Source organism: Armigeres subalbatus, chromosome 2 (genome assembly GCF_024139115.2).
Source record: "Armigeres subalbatus isolate Guangzhou_Male chromosome 2, GZ_Asu_2, whole genome shotgun sequence".
Taxonomy (NCBI): domain Eukaryota; kingdom Metazoa; phylum Arthropoda; class Insecta; order Diptera; family Culicidae; genus Armigeres; species Armigeres subalbatus.
Genome location: NC_085140.1, coordinates 371,330,754 through 371,351,607, shown reverse-complemented (window position 1 = coordinate 371,351,607; position 20,854 = coordinate 371,330,754). Strand labels below are relative to the sequence as shown.

Genomic DNA, 20,854 nt, shown 5'->3' with positions numbered 1-20,854 from the left:
TTCAATATTCGCACTGCGGTAAGTGCGGACGTTCGTGATGTCGGAGAAGAATTTACCGTCGATTAGAACGTGGTCGATTTGGTTTTCCGTTTCTTGGTTAGGTGATTTCCATGTGGCCTTGTGGATATTTTTGCGAGGAAAGAAGGTGCTTCGGACTACCAAGACTACCAAAGAATATAAAAAAGCAATAAAATTAAGCATTTTTCCATAGATTAACCCTTCTATAAAAGCGTTTGAAGTTCATGGAAAATTTTATCAATTTGGTTGCTTTTCTTTCTTATTTGCTTATTTTATATTGCTCTTTATTGATGCGAAAGAAACCCAGCATTGCCCAGGTGTTGCAAATGTCACAATGAACTATTTGCAGCACCGCACTCTAGATCAATTTCCGTGCGTTTGTTTTCTTTTCCTCAACAGCTGACCAAAAATTGTATTTTAATGACTTTTTACATTTCCCCGTTAAATTCACTAACTTTTTGTATATACAAACATTGCGGATCCCAAAACGAATCAATTAGGGGAAAATCTTGCAAATCGGTCAACCGGTTCGCGAGTTAAATCGTCAGGAAGGAAATCTCAACTCATTTTTATTATATAGAGATTATGTGTAGAAAAAATATTTATTTTGTGAAAATTTTTGTAATTGTTCATTGCTAATATTGATTTATTCATGAAAATTTTGTATTTTTTTCGTGGAACATTTTGATTTCTTTATGGAAAATTCTTATTTTACAATTGCAGTTTTTGCTCTCAAAAGTGCTAATTTATTATTGTTGATTTTTTTTTCGGAACTTACGCTGGAGTTGTTTTATTTTTTCATTAACAATTTGTAGCAAAATTTCCAAGCAAAATTTTCACAGAGAATTGTTCAAAATCATTCGGAATGCCAGCACTTTATCAGGATTGTATGTAGTAAAGTCAAAGTTTTTACAGGCAATTTCTTTACTGGATTTTTCCTGAATATCCACAAGAAATTCTTTTCAAGTTTTTTTCTTGGATTATTGTAAAAAATGAACATTTTCAAAATTGTAGCTGCAGTCCGCTTATGCAAAAGTGTCAGCGGCGTGATGCCAAAAACCATTTGCGGCGGTGGCGCGGCGGATTTTTTCTTTATATTTTCCCATTTTTCCTTTCCAATTTTTTTTTGTGGAAATTGAGACTGAATCGCAACCTGTTTTTTCGTTTATTTTTTTTTTATGGGAATGGGCTAAGGCTAAGATGGTCAAACAACGCAGATACGCATCGACGTTGCGACCGACGCTGCGTTACCGGTTATTTTCGATGCACACCTACGTCTTTTCAACGCTACTTGGGCAAAGACGATACTTGGGCATCGGTTCTAAGATGCGCTTTGCGTTAATGATTTGTATTTTTTCTACCGCTATTGTTAATCACCAAAAACTTTTCGTATAAAAAAAGACCCCGTGGTTCGAGAGCAACACCTCCCTCCCCCCACGTGGCTTATCGTGGTCATTTTGCAAACCCCCCATCCCCCCATATATGACCACGTGGTTTCTGGACGGCCCCAATTCTATACTTTCGCCTCTAATTCTATCATGAACATGTAAGTCTAAGTTTGGAAGAGAATATTAGCATTTCCATATCATTGTAAATCGTTTATCTTCACGAAGAAGTAATACACTCAAATCATTAATTAGTGTTAAATACATAGCTGTCAACATTTAGACAAAAGCACAGCCATCTATTGAACAATACAAATGAATTCGTTTGTTTGAAAAGTTCGCGACAAACATCTCATCACCATTATTGCAGATAAAATAGAACGTAATATTATATTATTTATTTTATTTACTCAAACTAAGAAAGAAATGGCCTTTGCAGTGCATAAAAGTTTGCGCGTCGCCAACCACGCATTCTACGGAGGGTTCGCAAATTGTCTTCTACCCGATCGATCCAGCTTGTTCGTTGCGCATCTCGTCTTCTTGTGCCCGTCTGATCGTTGTCGAGAACCATTTTCACTGATTTTTGCGGCATGAACGATGGACGGCTCTCCAAATCCCCAGAAATTCTATAAGGAATTCTTCGGAAATTTCTTTTACTAGTTTTTATTTTCGAAAGGTACATTAAGATTTGCATCGGAAACTATTCCATTCTTTAATAAGTTTCCAGCAGAACTCCTCCTTTAAAATTTCCGTATAATTCCTGTATTTTCGGAAAGAATTTCTTAGGAAATTGTGTACGGGTTTACTAATTTCTGGAGGATTCCCTGAAAAATTTCTGTAGTATTTCCGAAGAATTTACAAATAAATTTCAAGAGGTAATTCCCAATAAATTCCTAAAGAAGCTTTCAAAAGGGAACCTAGATGAAAATTCATAAGGAATTTCTGAAGAAATTGCTAATGAAATTTCTGAGGGAATTCTTTAATAAATTTACGAATAAGTTTCCTACGTAACACTTATTGCAATTTGCTCACCGTAAGTTGCATTTGATATAAAATATTGTTTTCTCATTAGAAAGTCGAATAGATCCTATCCATGAAAATAATTCTAAAAACTAAATCCTACATTGAAGCGAAAATGCGACTCCATCTCTGGCTCCCTGAAAATGTTATGTAATCTTTTCCACAATTGTTGAATACTGGTTCCATTCAAGCACTAAGCATTTCCACAAAGATTTATCACCAAGTAACATTGCATTACCTGAAAAGTCAATTGATACCCATCTGCTCGTCCAATGATAGTCATTGAATGAACACACACGTCGAACACATTGTAGATATGGACAATCACGCTTTCTCTTATATCTATGCACATATGCACATATGCAGTAGCGTTCGTCACACGATTGGGAAAGCTGAAATAAAAACGGCTTCATGACATGTCATTCAGAATGGCTGCCTTGCTGCTTACCAACACATTCAAACAATCAACCACCCCACCCACCCGGATATGCACAGATAAATTTAATTCATATATTGACTACATACGTGACTATTTTCTCACCAAAAAAGTAAATCTGGACATAGTTCGAACTTCAATCTACGCGGCGGTATGATGATATTATCACATAGCGCTAATGTAGGGAAGATATATAAGCAAGTGCACAAAGTGAAAAAATTCCCCCCAGTAACGCACCATGCTAACGACGTCGCCGGTTTCAACACTTTGCACGTCGTCGGTAGCGTCGTATGCAAGCAATCATTGATCAGCAGCAGACAGTGATGTCGATATGAACTATTGTGAAATCATAGCGGAAACATGTAAAATATCGATAAAATTAATCAATCTTTTCCTAACGCATTATGTAATGATTCAATAATAATATCTTATTGATTCTGTTCTGGGGTGCATTGTAAAAATTGAAAAATCGGAGCAAAAAATGGTCTTGTTATTGGTGCGCTTGAGCAGCTGGCAACATCAGTTTAAGATGTAAACATAAACAGCCAGCGTAGTGAAAACAAAATCCAATAATATTCACCCAAACTAAAGAAAAACTGATGCTTTTCTGACAAATTCCATCAGGTAATCCCATACTTAGACTGTATTAATTAATACTGCGTCTAAATTGGGCTGAGCTCTTCCGAATGCTTGCAATGTTTACTGTTGTCGGATGTTAACAAAAAATTTGTCCCACGTGTATGCTTACTGAATTGGTATTGGAAGTTGCCACCACTACAAATCCATGGTTGATGATTTTTATGACACAATTACATATAAATTTGAGTGTCACAACGCTTCACCTTAAATGTTTGCACATGCCGTGAAGCATCTGTGCGCCCACTACTCGACTGGCTATCAACTGCAGTGCAACTCAATCTATTGAATTTTGTTATCTTGTCGTGCCCATGCTTGGGAACTTCGTGTGTGGGGAAAACTCAAAATGTTTATTTTAGAGAAACCATAGGAATGCCTTCCTTCTTTAAACAACTTTATGTTAACATTTCCGAAAAAAAATCGGCTTAAAGTTAATATCTAACTGGTCATCATAGCGTCGATTTCCGAAACACAGTGACGCGAAGCCTTTGTCTCGTAAATTTCTCCATTATCAGTGACTACAGAAAATATGATACAATTACTAACGGTTTACCGCATGCAAATCGCCAACGGCTAATGTTTCCGCAGACGACGTCAGTTTACGTGCTGTCATACGGCAATACGTTGCCGCTTTTTTCCGGATAAGTGATGCACATATTTTACGTGCCTCAATTCCAACGAATGCCACTGAATCGGTGAAATTGTCACCGTCTGGTATTTCCCCGCAGACCAAGCAACCACTGCACTGTCGTTGGTTTTTTTGCATTGACTTATCCGTCGTCACAACCACCGGAGTTTGAAGGTTCCTTTTTTTTTATCCACATCTGATAGACTGATAGAGTCACTTAATCTAGCCTGATCGAAGGGGAAGCTAACAAAATGCAAATAACAGATTGCGGTCACACCTTTTCTGGTCGAACCGTCTGCGGGTCGCGTGTGCAGCGTGCAATGTACAAGTTTGCACTTTTGTGTTGTCCCACAGAGACATGGACCTGGCGGACGTATTGCTATATAGATTGCGCTACTTAGTGTCAGATTACTATCAGGAATAATGCAGAATAAGCTCTGGCATGAGTGCATTTTAAGCTGGAGGTTTTAAAATAAGTAGAACAAACATATTACTGATATCGAGTTATAGGTGCATAGATCATCAATCCAAGATACTTATCTAAGTGCAAAAAAATCTTACGTTGGAGTCGTCATGAAATTCCTTTAAAGCTAGAAATGTTTTCAATTGTGTTTCATCACATTGATTTTTTAAATCTTCTTCTGCAACTATTTTTAAGATTTAAATTGCCAATATGTATCTTTTCGGTTTTGGGAAAAATCTTTCATGTTTCGTTACTTCTGGAACCTTCAAACTCCTGACGTCTTTATTGGGCATCTCGATTTTTTATATGCAATTGTTCCGCAATAGTACGTACGTAAAAAACAAAAAAGTTACAGATTATACTGACACTTTTAACGAAAATCATTATACCTAATCAGCTCATGAATTCAGCAAACATTGCCAAAAGCACATTGGCGCTTTTGTTTCGGCCCAGTGTATATTCAACACCTCAGTGATTACTCCAGGAAGTGTAGATAGCTTGTTGGCCTCTGCTAAGGTGAGTATGCCAACCATTAATTGACCTGCATTCGAACACGTCTGGCGCTGGTATTGCTCAATTTTTGCCCCAAATATCATTTGTTTGTTGACCTGGCAAAAGTAGCAGCAATTAGCCTAATGTCGTGTACCCAGTTTTATCTTTTGATTGTTTGCTTGAATGAATGGCAAAACATAATATTGTACTTGGTGTCGTTGGCTAAGCTTCTAAGCAGAGACTTCGCGAATAACGAACGGAGATATACGAATGAGTCTGTTTTAGTTCGTGGAGTAGGTATCGGGGCACCCGGACAAAGCTGACTGTTTCGAACAAACTCCGGCATGCGCTTGAGAATCCCGTATTGGTACTAACCGACTCAGTGTAAGATCCGCAGCGCACCCCTGGATTCAGAGTATATTCGCCAACATAACGAATCTGAGGGACCAGCAGGTTATTTCCTGTACCTTTCCCGTACCTAGCCTTTCCGTACCCCAATGTCTATAACTCCGAAGAAGACTAGTTCGTGGTCTGGTGCATTGACTAAATCTCCGAGTTTCTTAGGTTCGCAAGAACTACTCTGGCCTTCTTCATCCGTCTTCGACATGTTGATCTTGGTTCCGCCGTCCGACGCTGGATGGCTCCGAGGATGTTGAAGGTTTTCGACCTTCTCCACTGGTTGTCCGACTAGCGCTGGATTGGAGGGGTTAGTATTGACATCCAACTATTTGGTCTTATGAATATTGATGAGAGAAGCGTTAGACCGATCGTTCAACTTGCTCTGCATGGAACAGCTTTAGTAGAGCAGTTATCGTCGACCAGGTTGAGATCGTTTTGCTGCTCCTTCAGGTGGGCTCTCGATTTCGTCGATTACGAAGGGGAACAGATACAATACATCCATCCTTGCTTCACTCCAGCGGTTACCCGGATGGGGTCGAATGGGCTCCATTGTGCAGGATTCTGTACGTGGAAGCTGCGTATACTGCGCTTCCGACGATTTTGTCCGGAACTGCCTTACGCGCCTAACAGATTTTCGTGGTTCAAACGATTGACTGCTTGCTCGATATTAGGCAGTACCAAATGTACTCTTGGAATTGTTGACCTGCTCTAGGATGGTCCTCGCATGATCTTCCGTGGCGGAAATCAGCCTGATGCCGTCGGAATATCGTGTGTTCCGATGTATCCGAATTAGGATAACTTTGCACATAATTTTAAGAGCATCGCCCCGTCAGTTGTCACACACAGTCGGTGGTTGGTTGATGCAGCATTTTCTCGGATGGGGTCGGCTTTGAACACATCTGCTGATATGCGGTCGATTCTAGGAGACTTATTGGATTTCGTGTTTCGGATGGCTGCTTTAATCTCTTGCAGGAATTGAAGCTGACGCGGGTAATGCGTCACACTCTTGGCAGCAGGACATGTCGAAATGTTGATGGTTGATCTAACGACAAAACTTGCAGAAGTTGATCGAAATGTTCAAGGCCTTTACCTTCAGTCGATCAATTGAATTTGTGAGTTACTGATATGTTGCGTTTTTCACGTTGCGTTGGATGCCACGGATTCGGTTTTGCTCCAATCAGGCGTCGTGAAATATCACGGAGGAGATAAATATTTACCTGGTGTTGCGTATTTCCCCTATTGTCGCGCGGGCAGTCCACCCGTGTCCCGACTGCAGCAACGTTTGGCTCACTTATCTGGAGACGCATACAGTTGGTGGGACTAGTATTTGGCTGGATATGAAAGTGGAGTCGGAAATGGATTAACACAGATCGTCTAGAAGAACCAGCTGTGGAGAGAGTTCGTTGAAGAGCTTGGAACTTGGACAGTGGATGTTCCGGAAGGTGGCAGCGCAGAAAAGCAGTGAACCATCATCAATAATGTTTTTATCAACACAGGGTGAGAGCAACCTGGGTGTACTGCGCACTTAGCGAAGTTAGTGGATTACTGATGCAACTCGATGGAAGTTTAGAGCAAACGCTGCGATAGAACGGGAAGAAGCAGAGCAGTAAAATACGGCTCCCGCCCACGAAGAACATTGCTTCCTCTGCAGTATAGTACGACACCTGGGTGGAGCATATCGTGGATGCAAGTGGAAGATGCTATCGATCAAATACTCACTGACTTGAACAGAAAACATGTTGGTTCCAGTACTTCGAATACCTTTTTTAAGTTTCAGTTAGTATTCTTCAAGAAGTAGCCATCCAAAGCGTGAAATCCAGGGCCCCCAGGTCGATCGATTGTCAGCTGTGGTGCTAAGGGCTGATTCCATGCTGTTTGTCCCAAATGTTCAGCAATCATGTTAATATGTTAACAAGTTGAAAGTGTCTTTTAATTGATTACGGAAGATTTTTTTGTTTTTTAGTCACGAGCGTGTGACCTTGGGATGCAAGGAATTTTCAGATAGGGTCGTCGGCCTCTGAGAAGCGCGTTACAATGCTTTTACAAGCATGGTATTCTATACCGTAGTTTTGTTTGACCCCTTTCGGCTAGTTACTGATGGGAGGCCAGGATGCATTTTATCTTCGCTGTCGTTTCTCAGCTTAATCGCCAAGATCATGGCACTTGACCGTGTTCCATACTACTTTGGTAATTTTTTTCTGAAGCATCTAGACGACTTCCATTTGGCTGATGATGATGATACGTTCTGTTATACGGGGAGGGCTTAACGAACTGAACGTATGATATTTGCTGATCTGACATTACCATTATGCGACGGGTGCAGCAGAGACTTGACAGCACGAGTCAAGAAGGCTGCGGATGCCTTTGAGTTTGGGGGATCTAGCCCAAGTAATATTTCAATTTTTATTCCACTCTGGGGTGGGTCTGCCGGACTTTTGCCTTATTGAGGTACCTTCTATTTTTTCGCTGTAAATACAAATAGGCGTAGATATATGAAAAACGGACGCAAAAACTAACGGTTTTCCAAAAGGTTGTCTGAAATTTTCATTATTTCGTGAAACTTTCCAATTCTAATTAAGATTTCTACAAGACGTTGAGGATTTTTTGGGGCTTCCAAAAGCCTCTTAAAATGATACCTCTGAGCATCTAGAAAGGGCGCTTCTCAGCCTCTTGAAAGAAGGTTTTTCAAGTCTCCCAAAAGAAGAATTCTGAGCCTATTGAAGGGAGACTTTCGAGCCTCTTGGAACGAGACTTCAGAGCGTCTTAAAAGAACGCTCTTTGGCCTTTCGGAAAGACACTTCACAGCCTCTTGAAAGGAAGAAGGAGGCTTCCAAACTTCTTGAAAGGCGAATTCCGAGCCTCTTGGGGGAAGCTTCCATTCCACTTAAGAGGCTTCCGAGGAAGCTTTTCATGCTTGAAATAAGCTCTCGAGCCTCTTGAAAGAAAGCTTCCTAGCATTTTGAAAGGAGACTTCCAAGCCTTTTGAAAGGAGGCTTCCGAGCTTCTTTGCAGGAGGCTTCAAAACCTCTTAAAAAAATCCTCCGATCCTGTTAAAATGAGGCTTCTAAGCATCTTAAAAGTACGCTTTTCAGCCTCTTGAAAGAATGCATCTCAGACTCTTGAAATGAGGCTTCCAAGCCTCTCAAAAGACAAATTAGGAGCCTCTTGGAGGGAGCTTTCCGATCCTCTTGAGATGAGGCTTATGAGGTCTCTTGAAAAAAGATTTTGGAGCCTCTTAAAAGAGCTTCCGAGCCACTTAAAAAAAGGCTTTTGTGCATCTTAAAAGGAGGCTTCTGAGCCTCTTGAAACGAAGCTCCCGAAACTCTTGAAAAAAAAATCCTGTTGAAAAGAGGCTTCAAATCCTTTTGGAAGGAAGTCTCTGAGACTTTTAAAAGGAGACTTTCGAGCCTTTTGAAAGGAGGCTTTCGAGCCTTTTGAAAGATGATGGTGATGATAGTCTCGCCACATACCCCAGAGCGGCCTCCGAGCCTCTTGGAAGGAGGCTTACGAGCGGCTTGGAAAGAGGCTTCGGAGTCTCTTGAAAGGAGGCTCACGAGCTTCTTGGAAGGAGGCCTACGAGACACTTAGAAGGAGCCTTCCAAGCCTCTTGTAACGAAGCTACCGAGCTTTTCGGGAAAAGGCCTTCACGTCGCTCAAGTGGAGGCTTCAAAATTTTTAGATTCTTGATTTAAGATCATAAGCATATTTGGCTTTTCATGTGACACAGAACAATTAATTAGATTTTGTTTTTATTGTTTCGATCTGTCCATTGTAGAAATAGTCAATCATTTAAAAGAGAATTTGAATAGCATGTCTAGTCTGTCGCAACACTGAATAATCTAGTCGCAACATCATTGTTTATCTTTACACGTAAACAAAACATTTGCATTAATGGTAAATTGGATTAATCAATTTAGTAAACCAATTCTGTAGATTAAAAATAATGAAATTCAATTTATTGATGCTGTCAAAAGCTTGGGTTACAAAATAAGTTCGAATTTTGAGTGGGATCATTATTTTAGTTCGCAATGTGTTAACATAAATGAAGCACTAAGAAAACTACAGATAGGAGCTATTTTTTTGAGTAATGATATTAAACTGAAACGTTTTGAAACATTGGTATTTCTCTACTTTACTGAGTAGAGAATACGCTTACTTCTTCAGGCATCTGCCTGCTTTCAGTATAAGTTACCGACTGCTCTTATTGCATGTGTTAGATTTGTTTTTTAGTTTTAATCGTTTTGCTTCAGTTTCAGATTTACAATTACATATAACTTTTTGTTCTTTCGGGAATTTTTATAAAAAAGTAGTTGTTTTTTTTAAGCTAATCGCTGCCTATTTGTTTGAAAAATTGATACCTTGTAGGAACACGCGTTCGACATATTATTCGACTATTTGTCTCAATCAGATAGAGTACATCAAAGGTTTTTAAACTTTACTCATAAGACGTTTTTTCCTTTTGATATTTTGTCACACAGCCCTTACACTGTGCGGGTTGGGGTGGGTAGGATCAGTACTGTAATTTCTCATTTTCAATGAAAGATTTCACGCGATGTTTTCATATCTGCCCCTTTCAATATCTATAGAAACGCGAAGGATGAATGGCATGCTACACAAATCTCAAAAAATATTTACCCCGTGACATGGCATGAAAGTGTGCAATATCTGCTTTATTTTTGTGTTTTTTACCATTTTCAGCTCGGTGAATTAAAGGAACATGATTAGTTAAGATTAGTCACTATTCTTCGCATGTACCTATTGAAATAATTTAGAAATATGAATTTTGAAATAAAGCACTACATTCTTCCATGGCTTCCTTTCATGCAAAATTGTTTAAAGAACCCACGATTCTTTCATTTGGTCGCTTGAAATAGAAAAAGGCGCTTTGCTCTCTGTCTTGTGACGATCACGACCTTTTCCAGTACTGGGTAGGATTGAAAAGCGTACTGATAGCGATGCATATTATGTACATTGTACAGTGCCATGTTTTAGAATAAAAAATTATCAAAACTTTATCAGAAAGTTTTTGTTCAAATGGTAATGCTTCCGCATTTTTGTCCGAGGTACCCACTGGGGCTAGCGAAGGTACCCCCAGGGATACATGTACTCCAGGTTGAGAACCGCTGTTCTACTCTATGGTTTGTATGTGCATAGGCAAAGATCATGTAGTTGATGTGTAAAATTTATTATTTGGACTGCAGTTATGTCTAATCTATGGTTTATGGTTCGGGCCTTGATTTCGGGTACTGTGCACAAAAGCCATCAAATACCGATATCAATAGATGTTTGAGAAGGGTATACCCCGTTAGGCATAAGTACGTTAGGCATAATGGACGTTAGGCATAAAATGACCCAAAGAACAGCCTATGATATGAAGAAGGTAGAATTATAAAACGTCCATTATGCCTAACGTACATTATGCCAATCGTCCGTTATGCCTAACGTACATTATGTCTAACGTACTTATGCCTTACGTCCTTATGCCTAACGTCGCGAACCCGTTTGAGAACGTGGATGGAAGTGGGTCCGCCATATGTTGCGAGGAAGCGGACACGGAATCTGTAAGTAAGAGTCCCCTTAATATTCATGACATGATAACCTACGTATAGAGAATAATCATGCAGATAGAGTTACATGATCGTATTTTCATTTAAATTTTTCTTGGTGGCAAATTGATGATAAAGAAATTATAGATTTCGACAAGATAAAAAGAGAAATGCATAATGTTCGAAATTGATGGGAACAAAATTGTTTCAAATATTTTTTCGCCCCTTCAATAGTTTTGGAAAGTTGAAGAGGGGGTGTCAAAAAAAATGTATTGGAAGGTCGACAGGTTGGACCTTTGGGTGGTTTGTTGCCTCCTCTTCTGCATTCACCTTGGCACAAAACGACGAGTGCAGAACCGCTAAATTTTCAAAATTCATAATAATGAAGGAACAAAAATGAAACAATAGCGTGGACGCCCAAGACTGTTCTGAAGGTCCTAATTTTTGTTTTCATTAAACCGCATTCTTAAATAACAATAAGGACTATACGACGGAGAATAAAGTTGAACTTAATAAATCTAAATGCTCAAACCAAGCGAACTATTTACGCTCTGCTGTTAGCTTCTGTGTAACGACAACGAAAAATAACAAGGAAGTTGACATTGATAAGAAAATATGTTGCTGAAAACTGCATGGTGCCAGATTTATTGTTACCCTGGGAATGCTTCGCACTTGTGAAGATGCAACTCTACTTTATGCGCTGAAAAATTGCAACCGCATGTCTTTCCCTTGCGCTTTTAATCCCACACAGAGCTCCGGTAACACTAACAGTGAGTGGCTAGATTTAAAAACAAGCGCTACACAATTGATGTTATTTGCTTTGGAGTTCGGCGACTGGATAACGGTCGGGCGTGATCGTGATGTATGTTCCACCCGTGCGCTTATGCTTTAATCCAGTGTGCACGATGTATTTATGGGTCGTCGAGATCTGGAAAAGCCAATATTTGTACGCGTTAGTAATGCGGGGGGATAAAGTTCCGAGCAATAATAACACCCACTGAAGCAAATCGACCGCAACAGTGAGGGTAATTGCGATCCGTCAACGATTTATTTGTGCTGGTTCAGAATGTCGAGCAGAAACACGCGGCACTAAAGATCACTGAACTACACGCATTCCGATGGCGTTTCGTCTGAGGAAAGCCGCCACGAATGAAGTACATTCAACGTGTTGTGGCTACCGCTACGTCTAATGAAAAGCACAGCATCCGAAGGTGGTGTGTGCGTACGATGTGAAAATCTGGTTAATCAGCGGTAATTTGTGCCGCGGGTGACACGAGCCAGCCGGCAGGAAACGGATTTGCGACGATGATGATAGATTGCGTGTTTACTCGTCTGGCAATGCGGTTTCAAAGAAAGCAGCTGTTTGTGTTCACCTTGCGCGGATACAATGCTCATACGAAAAACTAAGTTTTGACTGACGGTCTGAAGAACTATCATGGCTAGCGAATTCGAGGCAGTATTGCTCCCGAATGTTACCTATCTTGTTGTTAATCTATTATACCTTTAGCGTGGTCTGTGCATCACGAACTACGGACCCTATCCTTTTTTTTTTCAAATATCCATATCCTATTTTATCTATTTCGAATACGGAATAAGTTGCACAAATTGTTGCACAATTTAAAACATTGCCCGGAATGTGCAGCAATAGCCGCATTTAGTGCAAACTGCAATGCAACAAATGAAATTTTTCTTTGTTCCATAACCCAAAATTAGAAAAAAAAAAATGAATCTTAATAGTCACATAAGTAATGCTATGCAACGACTTTTTCATTCGAATAGATATAAACTGGCTAGACTCAACGTCTTATCTACGTGCAAACCTTGCATGCTACCGCTACGCATTTATTTAGCGTAATCCGAGCCAATGTATCTTTTTCTGCCACTTGACTCCAGTTTGCAAAAAAACCAAAAGATACAACTTGCAAATATGAATGTATCAAATCAGAGGTAACACATGATCTTGAAAATTATACGCTGGTATTTAAAAACATCACATATCCAATTGGAACTTGCTGTGCGATGTAAACTGACCGTCATCACATAGAGATGTCCCATATTTGAGCATTCTTCGCTTATTCAAGTTTGTATACCACTGAAAGATACACAACTACACGACAACCGAGAGCAGCCGGGTAATTTATTCAATCTGCGTCTTGGTAGGTGACCGCGCGCGTACCTACATAGCTGTTACGAGTGTGGAATTTCCAAGTTCAAAACACCACTCTGGCACTGATCGTTCTTAGGAGAGGAATCATCATTTAGTTCGTTGATTGGCTGTTTGTTAATGCAAAACTGTGAACGACCAGTGAAATCAGGGAAAAGGAAAGAGTCTATATTGGGGCGTGATTCGAATTAGGCCGGCTGTGGATTTCAAAATTGATTTCTTCAACAACTCGTTCACGTTATGGGTGCGAAGTAATGGCAGCTGCGTGCGTATATGCAGTTGCCTTTGCCGATGAAGATGAGCTCAATTCGGTCGAGGGTGATGTCATGGAGTTGAACTCGGTTTTCGGGTTCGTTTGTACAAGTGCTGGAGAACGTGATTTTAAGTCGGTTTTCCGTTGCCCATTTCGGTCATAATTTGTTTACGGGCTAATCTTAGTTTGGGGAAAATAAATTGTCGAGGCACCTTCGAAAAACGGCGTATAGAAGAGTAGTATAAATAGTCCCATGAGAGTAGGTCTTGCGGCTTTTGGTGAACACTAAAAATAAATGATAATTCTATTCAACATATTCATGTAAATATAAACTACAATCAAATGATATCTGGGAAACACCGCCCACCATGACCTAATCTAATAAAACAATTTTCATGTCATCATAAATCACCCGTGGACTGGATAATTTCATTACCGTCACCCGTTTGGAGCTACATATTTGTTTCGTGGTCGACGGATGTCATCGTCATTTACTACATCATAGTCCCTTTCGCACCGAAGCATCGTGTCGTGGTAATAAATCCGCGGCAGATTGCGCCTCGTTGGCACCCGACAATAGCGGATAACGAGATAAATTTTTGCAATCGTCAGACTGCCGGAGCTGCCTTTCATATCGATTCGGACCTTTTTATTTTTTCATATTTTTGTCGTTGTAAACAGTTGTTTTTTTTTTGCGTAAGTGAACATGCTTTAAAATGCGTTTTTCATTTGGGCAAATGTAGCAAAATAAAGAGCAGCTGATGATAATTAAAGATTTGAAGAGAAAACAGATTACGAACAAAAACAGAAAGTACATTCGTTTACCGATATATGTCAAACAAACAAAAACATTTAAAATTTGTGATTCAATCAGTTTGAAAGGTCCATTAATGGATGCTTTATAGTACTTTTATTTAAATTTCTAAGTTACAGCATTAGATGATTACACTCCTAAAGATCGGTTCGTTCCAGTTTCTCTTGATGGAGCCCATCATCGCTCGCGCTGGATGCCCTTGACTGCCGGCGATCAAACTCGCTTCATTGAAAGTGCCCAATATTTTCCGATTGGTCGAAATTCCAATTATTAAGCCAATTGGGAACGATATCTTGTTGGCAGCATACCACTCCTTGGAGTATGGTGGCAGCTGGTCTAATCAGACTTTCTTTGATGAAAACTTGGTACCTATATTATCGTCGAGGATGTGACGAATGGCTCCGTTTTCAGACTGCAAGTGCATATCGCTTACTGAATCATGCCATTCTTCGCGAACTTGTCGGCAAACACGAAATTGAATCATCCCGACAAATTTTAACGTCGAATCGCGATGTAAAACTTTTGAATTTTGACGAATAAAGTGCAGCCCTTGTGCTATGTCGAAACACGGTCGTACAAGAGCCATGTACCGTTTGAAAGTTGACCTTGTATCTTCTGGACACATCTCATATCAAAAGACCGGGGTTGGCTTTAACGCACCTCAACACCTTGCTGCGAAGCTGACGATCCCTGGTTCTAGTATTTTTGTAGGCCAGCTGATTCCTTTCCACACTTAGGGTCTTCTTGTAGGTTTGCAGAACTCGACAAACGGTTGTTTTCGACATTTTCAGCACTTTAGTCAGTTTGGAACCCGTGGGGTTTGAGTAAGTTACCAGCAGCGTGTTATTATTTATTACCTCCTCAGTGTGTGAATCAATGAGCAGCAAGCCATGACTCGGCCTCTTCTTGTCAGATCCAGGGATTGTCTAAATACTCAGAGCGGTGCGAAAAATGTTCGTGCAGCACCCACCTTCGGGTGCGCGTCTCTCAAATTTTGCGAGCTATAGAGCCGAAGGTGCGCGGGCTCTCGCTGCTGCGTGCGAGTCAAAGGCTGCACTACCCTTTCGGGTAGCACGGGTAGTGCACATTGTGCATTTCGAATTCATCGAGAAAATTGAAATGATAATAAATGCCCGCCAAGCAATATTGTTGTTTATTTGTTTGCTTTACAACCGTTAAAAGTTATGTATTTGCAGATAATTGGAACTCATTTATGCAGTTTCTTCTTAGAAAATAATCCAAAAATCATAGATAACTGCAATTAAAAATCCACTATGGCGATCAGAGATAAATGTAATTTAGGAATTTCTGTTTTCAAATCACTGCAGTGCGATTTATAATTGCAAATTATTTGCTACAGTTATTGTATTTGTTGACAATATCTTCCACTCTACATAAAGTCCCGTTGGTAGAAATAAAAAATCAAATTATATTGACCATTGATAAAAAGAGTATGTTTGAAATGCTTAGAAATCTCTTCCATCTTAAAATGTGTTTGAATAGTCGGTAGAATATTGTCTCAATGTTTCTTTTTCGCACAGTGGCATAATAGTTACCGTCAAAATGATCGATATTGAAATAGCGGATCATTATGATGCTAAATAATTAAAAAATACATTGGGGTTATTTACAAGCGAATTTTTATACGCGGATTTTGGAAATAAGGTTGTCCCATATTACGTGATGTTTTGAAAAGCACACGGGTTTCTGTTAAAGTAGTTTTTACGCAGTTTTTTTAGGATTTAGGTAAAAATGTTGATTTATTTTCATTATTATTCACACGAAAGAAATCATATGAAAAAAAACTATTATCTTTTAACTTTTACATATTTCCCATAGTAGATAAATTTGCTCTATCTTATTTATTCATATTGCTGAATGTCGAACAAAAAATATGCCGATCAACCATCTTTCTACAGAACACGCGTGTAATAATCACCGTTTAGATCTCGAAAGTCATGCCAAAGAAGAACCGAAAAAGTGCAGTTAGAGTGCTACTCAGTGCACGACCCTTTGAGAGCCCCGAGCACGATCCGCACTTACTCGCCTCTCTGGATCTGAATGGGCTTGCTCCCAACAACGCGTGCTGCACGCAAAGAGTTTCGTGCCGCACCATATCCCTGGTCAGATCTCTGTGGCATGCACACTCATCCACGCCACGGAGTCCTGCCGTCATCGCACTTTGCCATTTGGAGTCACACATTTTGGCGATCCTGCCAGGTTGTTTTTTTGGATAATGACGCTAATTTCAAAAGGCAGGTTAAATTCAAGTGGTTAATGTGCGAAAATACAGTATTTAATTTGAAGCAAGATGGTTTGAAAGCAAGATGGTTTGTATTACAACAAAGCGCGTCTGGAAGACTGCTGCAAAATGGATTGTGGTTTGGGAAATCACAAAGCGCGTCGGAACGACCACTGGAAACTGGATTGTGGTTTGGAAAAATCACAAAGCACATCTGGAAGACTGCTGCAAAATGAATTGTGGTTTGGAAAATCTTAAAGAGCGTCTGAAAGACCGCTGGGAAATTGGTTGTGGTAAAAGAGTTTATGTTTTGAAAAATCATAAGGCGCGTCTCGTAGACTGCCGAAAAAAGGGTTGACAATTTATAAAAACCCATGGTGAGTTCTAAAAGCATTGATTTTGGTTAAAATAAATATAGTTTAAAATTTATACAATTGACAGTGTACATGAGACCCCAATTTAAGCTCATTCTAACGAATATGGAGAACTATCATATGCCACAAAGTTGTTTGGAAGGCGAAATAGATTATCTTGAAGTTTATTTTGGGATTCACTGACTTAGTAGTCATAGCGGAATTGCCCGTTGGATCAGATATCCATAATTCACGAAGTTAAAAAGGAAAACAAAGCTATTAGTTTGATGTTGTTGGCTAATGGTACTAGTTAATATACCTAAGTCAAAAAATTGAGGTATGATATCTTTATCTTTTTTAAATAAATATAATTTTCTAGGCGGTTGTTCGGAAGTTTAACATCGACATGTTGAAGATCAGCGTGGTGGATTTACTATACACGAGGCTGATAGTTGGATTAATTGGGCAAAATAAGTTATTTAGATCAGTGGCTCTCAACCTGGGGTACATGTACCCCTGGGGGTACCTTTGCTGGTCTAATTTCTATTTCTTATTGGCCAGATCTGATTCTATGAAGTTTGGGACAAGTTCTATAACATGCATCACGTCCTTAAGGGCAAAAGGAAAGGGAACTATCGACGAGGTTGCTTGTATAAATTTAAGCTTGTTTTGGCATTGGAGGTTAGAAATTTCCATTTCAAATATTTCAGGTACATTGTTTGTAATACAGTAAACGGTGTTGAGAAAATGAAAGTTTTGTTACTGTGTTCTTAAAAAATAGTTTCAATGTTAGAAAATAAAAGTTCAATGCGTGTTGTGAACTGCCCATGCGATATATTCACATGATTATTGAATTTTAGTTTTTTTTCATGATTTCAAGACAAAATTTTCAAAACGACTTATCTGCTAGCAGATAAGTCGTTTTGAAAATTTGGTCTTGATTTATACAACATTAATCGTGTTTTCGCAGGTGGAAATATGATATAAACCCGTCGGAAACTATATCGAACATATCTGCTGAAGGAATGAATAAAATCCATCCTGCCGTTTTTTAGTTACCGTCGTCGGGGGTGACAATGCAATGGGTCAAATGTGGGTGAGAATGGGTCACTGTTTCAAATACTTAGATTGCTTGTAGAATATATTGAATGCATCTGAGGGCAAGAAGACTAAACTATAAGAGACCTTTTTGGACGATTAAGCTCTACGACCTCCAGACTGCCGGTGAGAGCGATTACCCATTCTCACCCCCAGACCCATTGTCACCCCCAATGGCGGTATGTAGATACTAACACAGACCATTTCATTTTTATTATACAGAGAAGATGAGTACCATACCTTTGCAGCCTTTTTAACTTTTTTAAATGATCCAATATAAATATCACATTTCGTACAATGCTTGGTTTGATATTTTCTTAGTTGGTTGCTTGGTCTGATATTTTCTTAACCTCGTAAAAAGTTCAAAATACTTGCAGAGTTTTTAAAGTTCTATTACTTTTTCTTGGCATTTCATTATTAACAGTGATGCTTCGGAACTTTGTTGTTATTTTTGCATTGTTGGCACGATGAAACTGCCCAGTCGAGAAAACTTTCTGAATCGAACCCAGCCTTCTTCACCATGGTCTTGCATCAGAAGACTAAAAGTTTCAAGAACTGTTTTATTTTTTCTAAAACACTGAACATTTTTTACCCTTTATGTGGAAGTATCCTAAATTTTACTTTGTTTTTGTAACGCATCCGTGTTATAATAATAGTTAACTCACTTTAATATAAACTCACTTTAATATAAAAGTTATGATTGTTAGCAAGGTTGAAAATTGATAAGTCGATGTAAATTCGTCAGATCTAATCTAATCTAATCTAATCGAACACAAACGCAGCCAGTACAAAGAAAGCATCCTGGAAAATCATTGAGTTAGATGACGCCCAATAATTTTTCTTGTCAATATTGAGGCTCACAGCATACCAGTGGTATGACATAAACTTCAAAGCGGCCAGGCCCACTGCGTTGTGTTTGCCGCAGAGATGATTCTTAGAGATGTATCGTGTTCAAGTATTCACTTCAACATGATACATATCACGAATCTACAGGGGTTGAAGGATGCGTGGACATACCGTACCATACGCACCGCGTTCTTTTTAAGTTCTTATTTTGGTAGTTGTATATAAATATGTAGTGAAATGAATAACATTATGATAAGAAATTATATCAAATTTTATATATATTTGTAGAATATAACATCAACTAGGAGCCGAAGTTAACTCGGGATGTACATCTCTTGTAGAAGAAGCTGGAAATTATAAAGAATTTTTTAGTTATGAGAATCAGATAGCAGGTTATGTGCCAGGACGTCGTCTGCATAAATGTTACATGGCAGGTTGTGAAGTTTCCATTTCTGGGATGTTTCGTAGTGGGCTATGAAAATGTTAAATCATGAAAATATGAAGGTACATAATACTATAATATAAAAATAAAAAGCATGAAATTATGAAAATTTTATAATAAGAAAATAAGAAACATAAAAATATAATGTAATAAAAGAATAAAAATTGCTTTATGAAAATAAAAAATATGAAAAAATGAAGATACAAAAATATGAGTACATAAAAACATAAAAGCATGAGAATATGAAAATATTGAAAATTTTATATTTTTAAATTTTCAATATTTCCACAATCGCACGCCTCCATGCTTCTATGCACTCATATTTTTGTATCTTGTAATTGATGTTAAAGTATAAAATTTTGAAAATATGACAATATGAAGATCTGAAAATAAGATAATATAAAAATATTAAAACACAAAAATATATAACATGGAAATATGAAAGTATGAAAAATTAAATCATAAAAATATAAAAATACAAAAATATGAAAACGGGAACCTGAAAATATAGAAAAATATAATACATACATAATACAAAGGATTTAAATATAGAATTTGAAATTTAAAAATACAAAAGTATAAAAATATGAACATATACAGGTTTAAAAAATGTGAAAGCATGAAAATATAAAAATATAAAAGCATCATATAATGCGATATATGTAAAAAAATGGGAATAATATAAAAATATGAAAAATATGACAATAATATTATAATATGAAAGTATGATAATATGAAATTATATAAATATGAAAATACAAAAACATGAAATATAATAGTTTAAAAATATTGAAACATTAAACATTAATTATAAAAGTGTAATGTTACATTATAATATGATAATATACAAATATAATAATATGAAAATTTTAAGACACAAAAATAATAAAACATGAAAGTGTAAAATTAGGACAGTATAAAATACGTAAATAAAAAAATATTAAAATGTAAAAATATGAAATTATAAAAATATGGAAATTTAAAAAATAAAATATGAAAAATAAGTATAATGAAATATGGAAAATAAATATAATATGAATATATGTAAATATGAAAGCATGGCATTGCTACGGTATATTTCGTGGACTGGAAACTAGTGATACTCATGTTTTGAAATCTCTGTCCAGATTGCTATCAGAAATCAAGGTGGGTGTAGTCCTTAATTTCAATCTATGACAAAAATGACAAAAGCATTAGAATTACTATTCCTGGCCACGCTTATCTGTACCGTTACTAGGTAGAGAAGGAATAAGTACCACGGAGTTGGATATTGGGAAGGTATTCGTTGGGTCAGGATGTGCCTGTAGCTGGCAATGTGACCATGGTAGAACTTACCCCGTAACACACCACGAAGAGGTATCTACCCAGCATTACGGGTAATAAGTCGATGTAAATTCGTCAGAAGCCCTAAATTATGTTTTTGAAATTTCAATCAAATCGAATGGTTTGATTAATTATTTTAGAGCGTCTTAGGGGAAATGCTACAAGGTTAAAAGACTATTATTCTTCCATTTACTTCCACTATTAACTTTTTTATGTATCAACAAGCAGATACATAAAAAAGTTAATAGTGGAAGTAAATGGAAGAATAATAGTCTTTTAACCTCGAATGGTTTGGT

The 20,854-nt window shown here is 38.1% G+C and overlaps 1 protein-coding gene across 8 annotated transcripts in view; it reads right to left on the bottom strand.

The window, feature by feature from the left end:
* LOC134213068 (vascular endothelial growth factor receptor 1-like) overlaps positions 1 to 20,854 on the bottom strand; it is a 141,933-nt gene that overhangs the window by 67,605 nt on the left and 53,474 nt on the right. The window contains exon 3 of one of the 8 annotated variants that reach the window (XM_062691605.1): positions 10,941 to 11,036. The exons of the other annotated variants lie outside the window; for them this stretch is intronic. The gene's annotated coding sequence lies outside the window, so the exon portion shown is untranslated. The remainder of the gene's footprint in view (positions 1 to 10,940; positions 11,037 to 20,854) is intronic. 8 annotated transcript variants of the gene reach the window in all.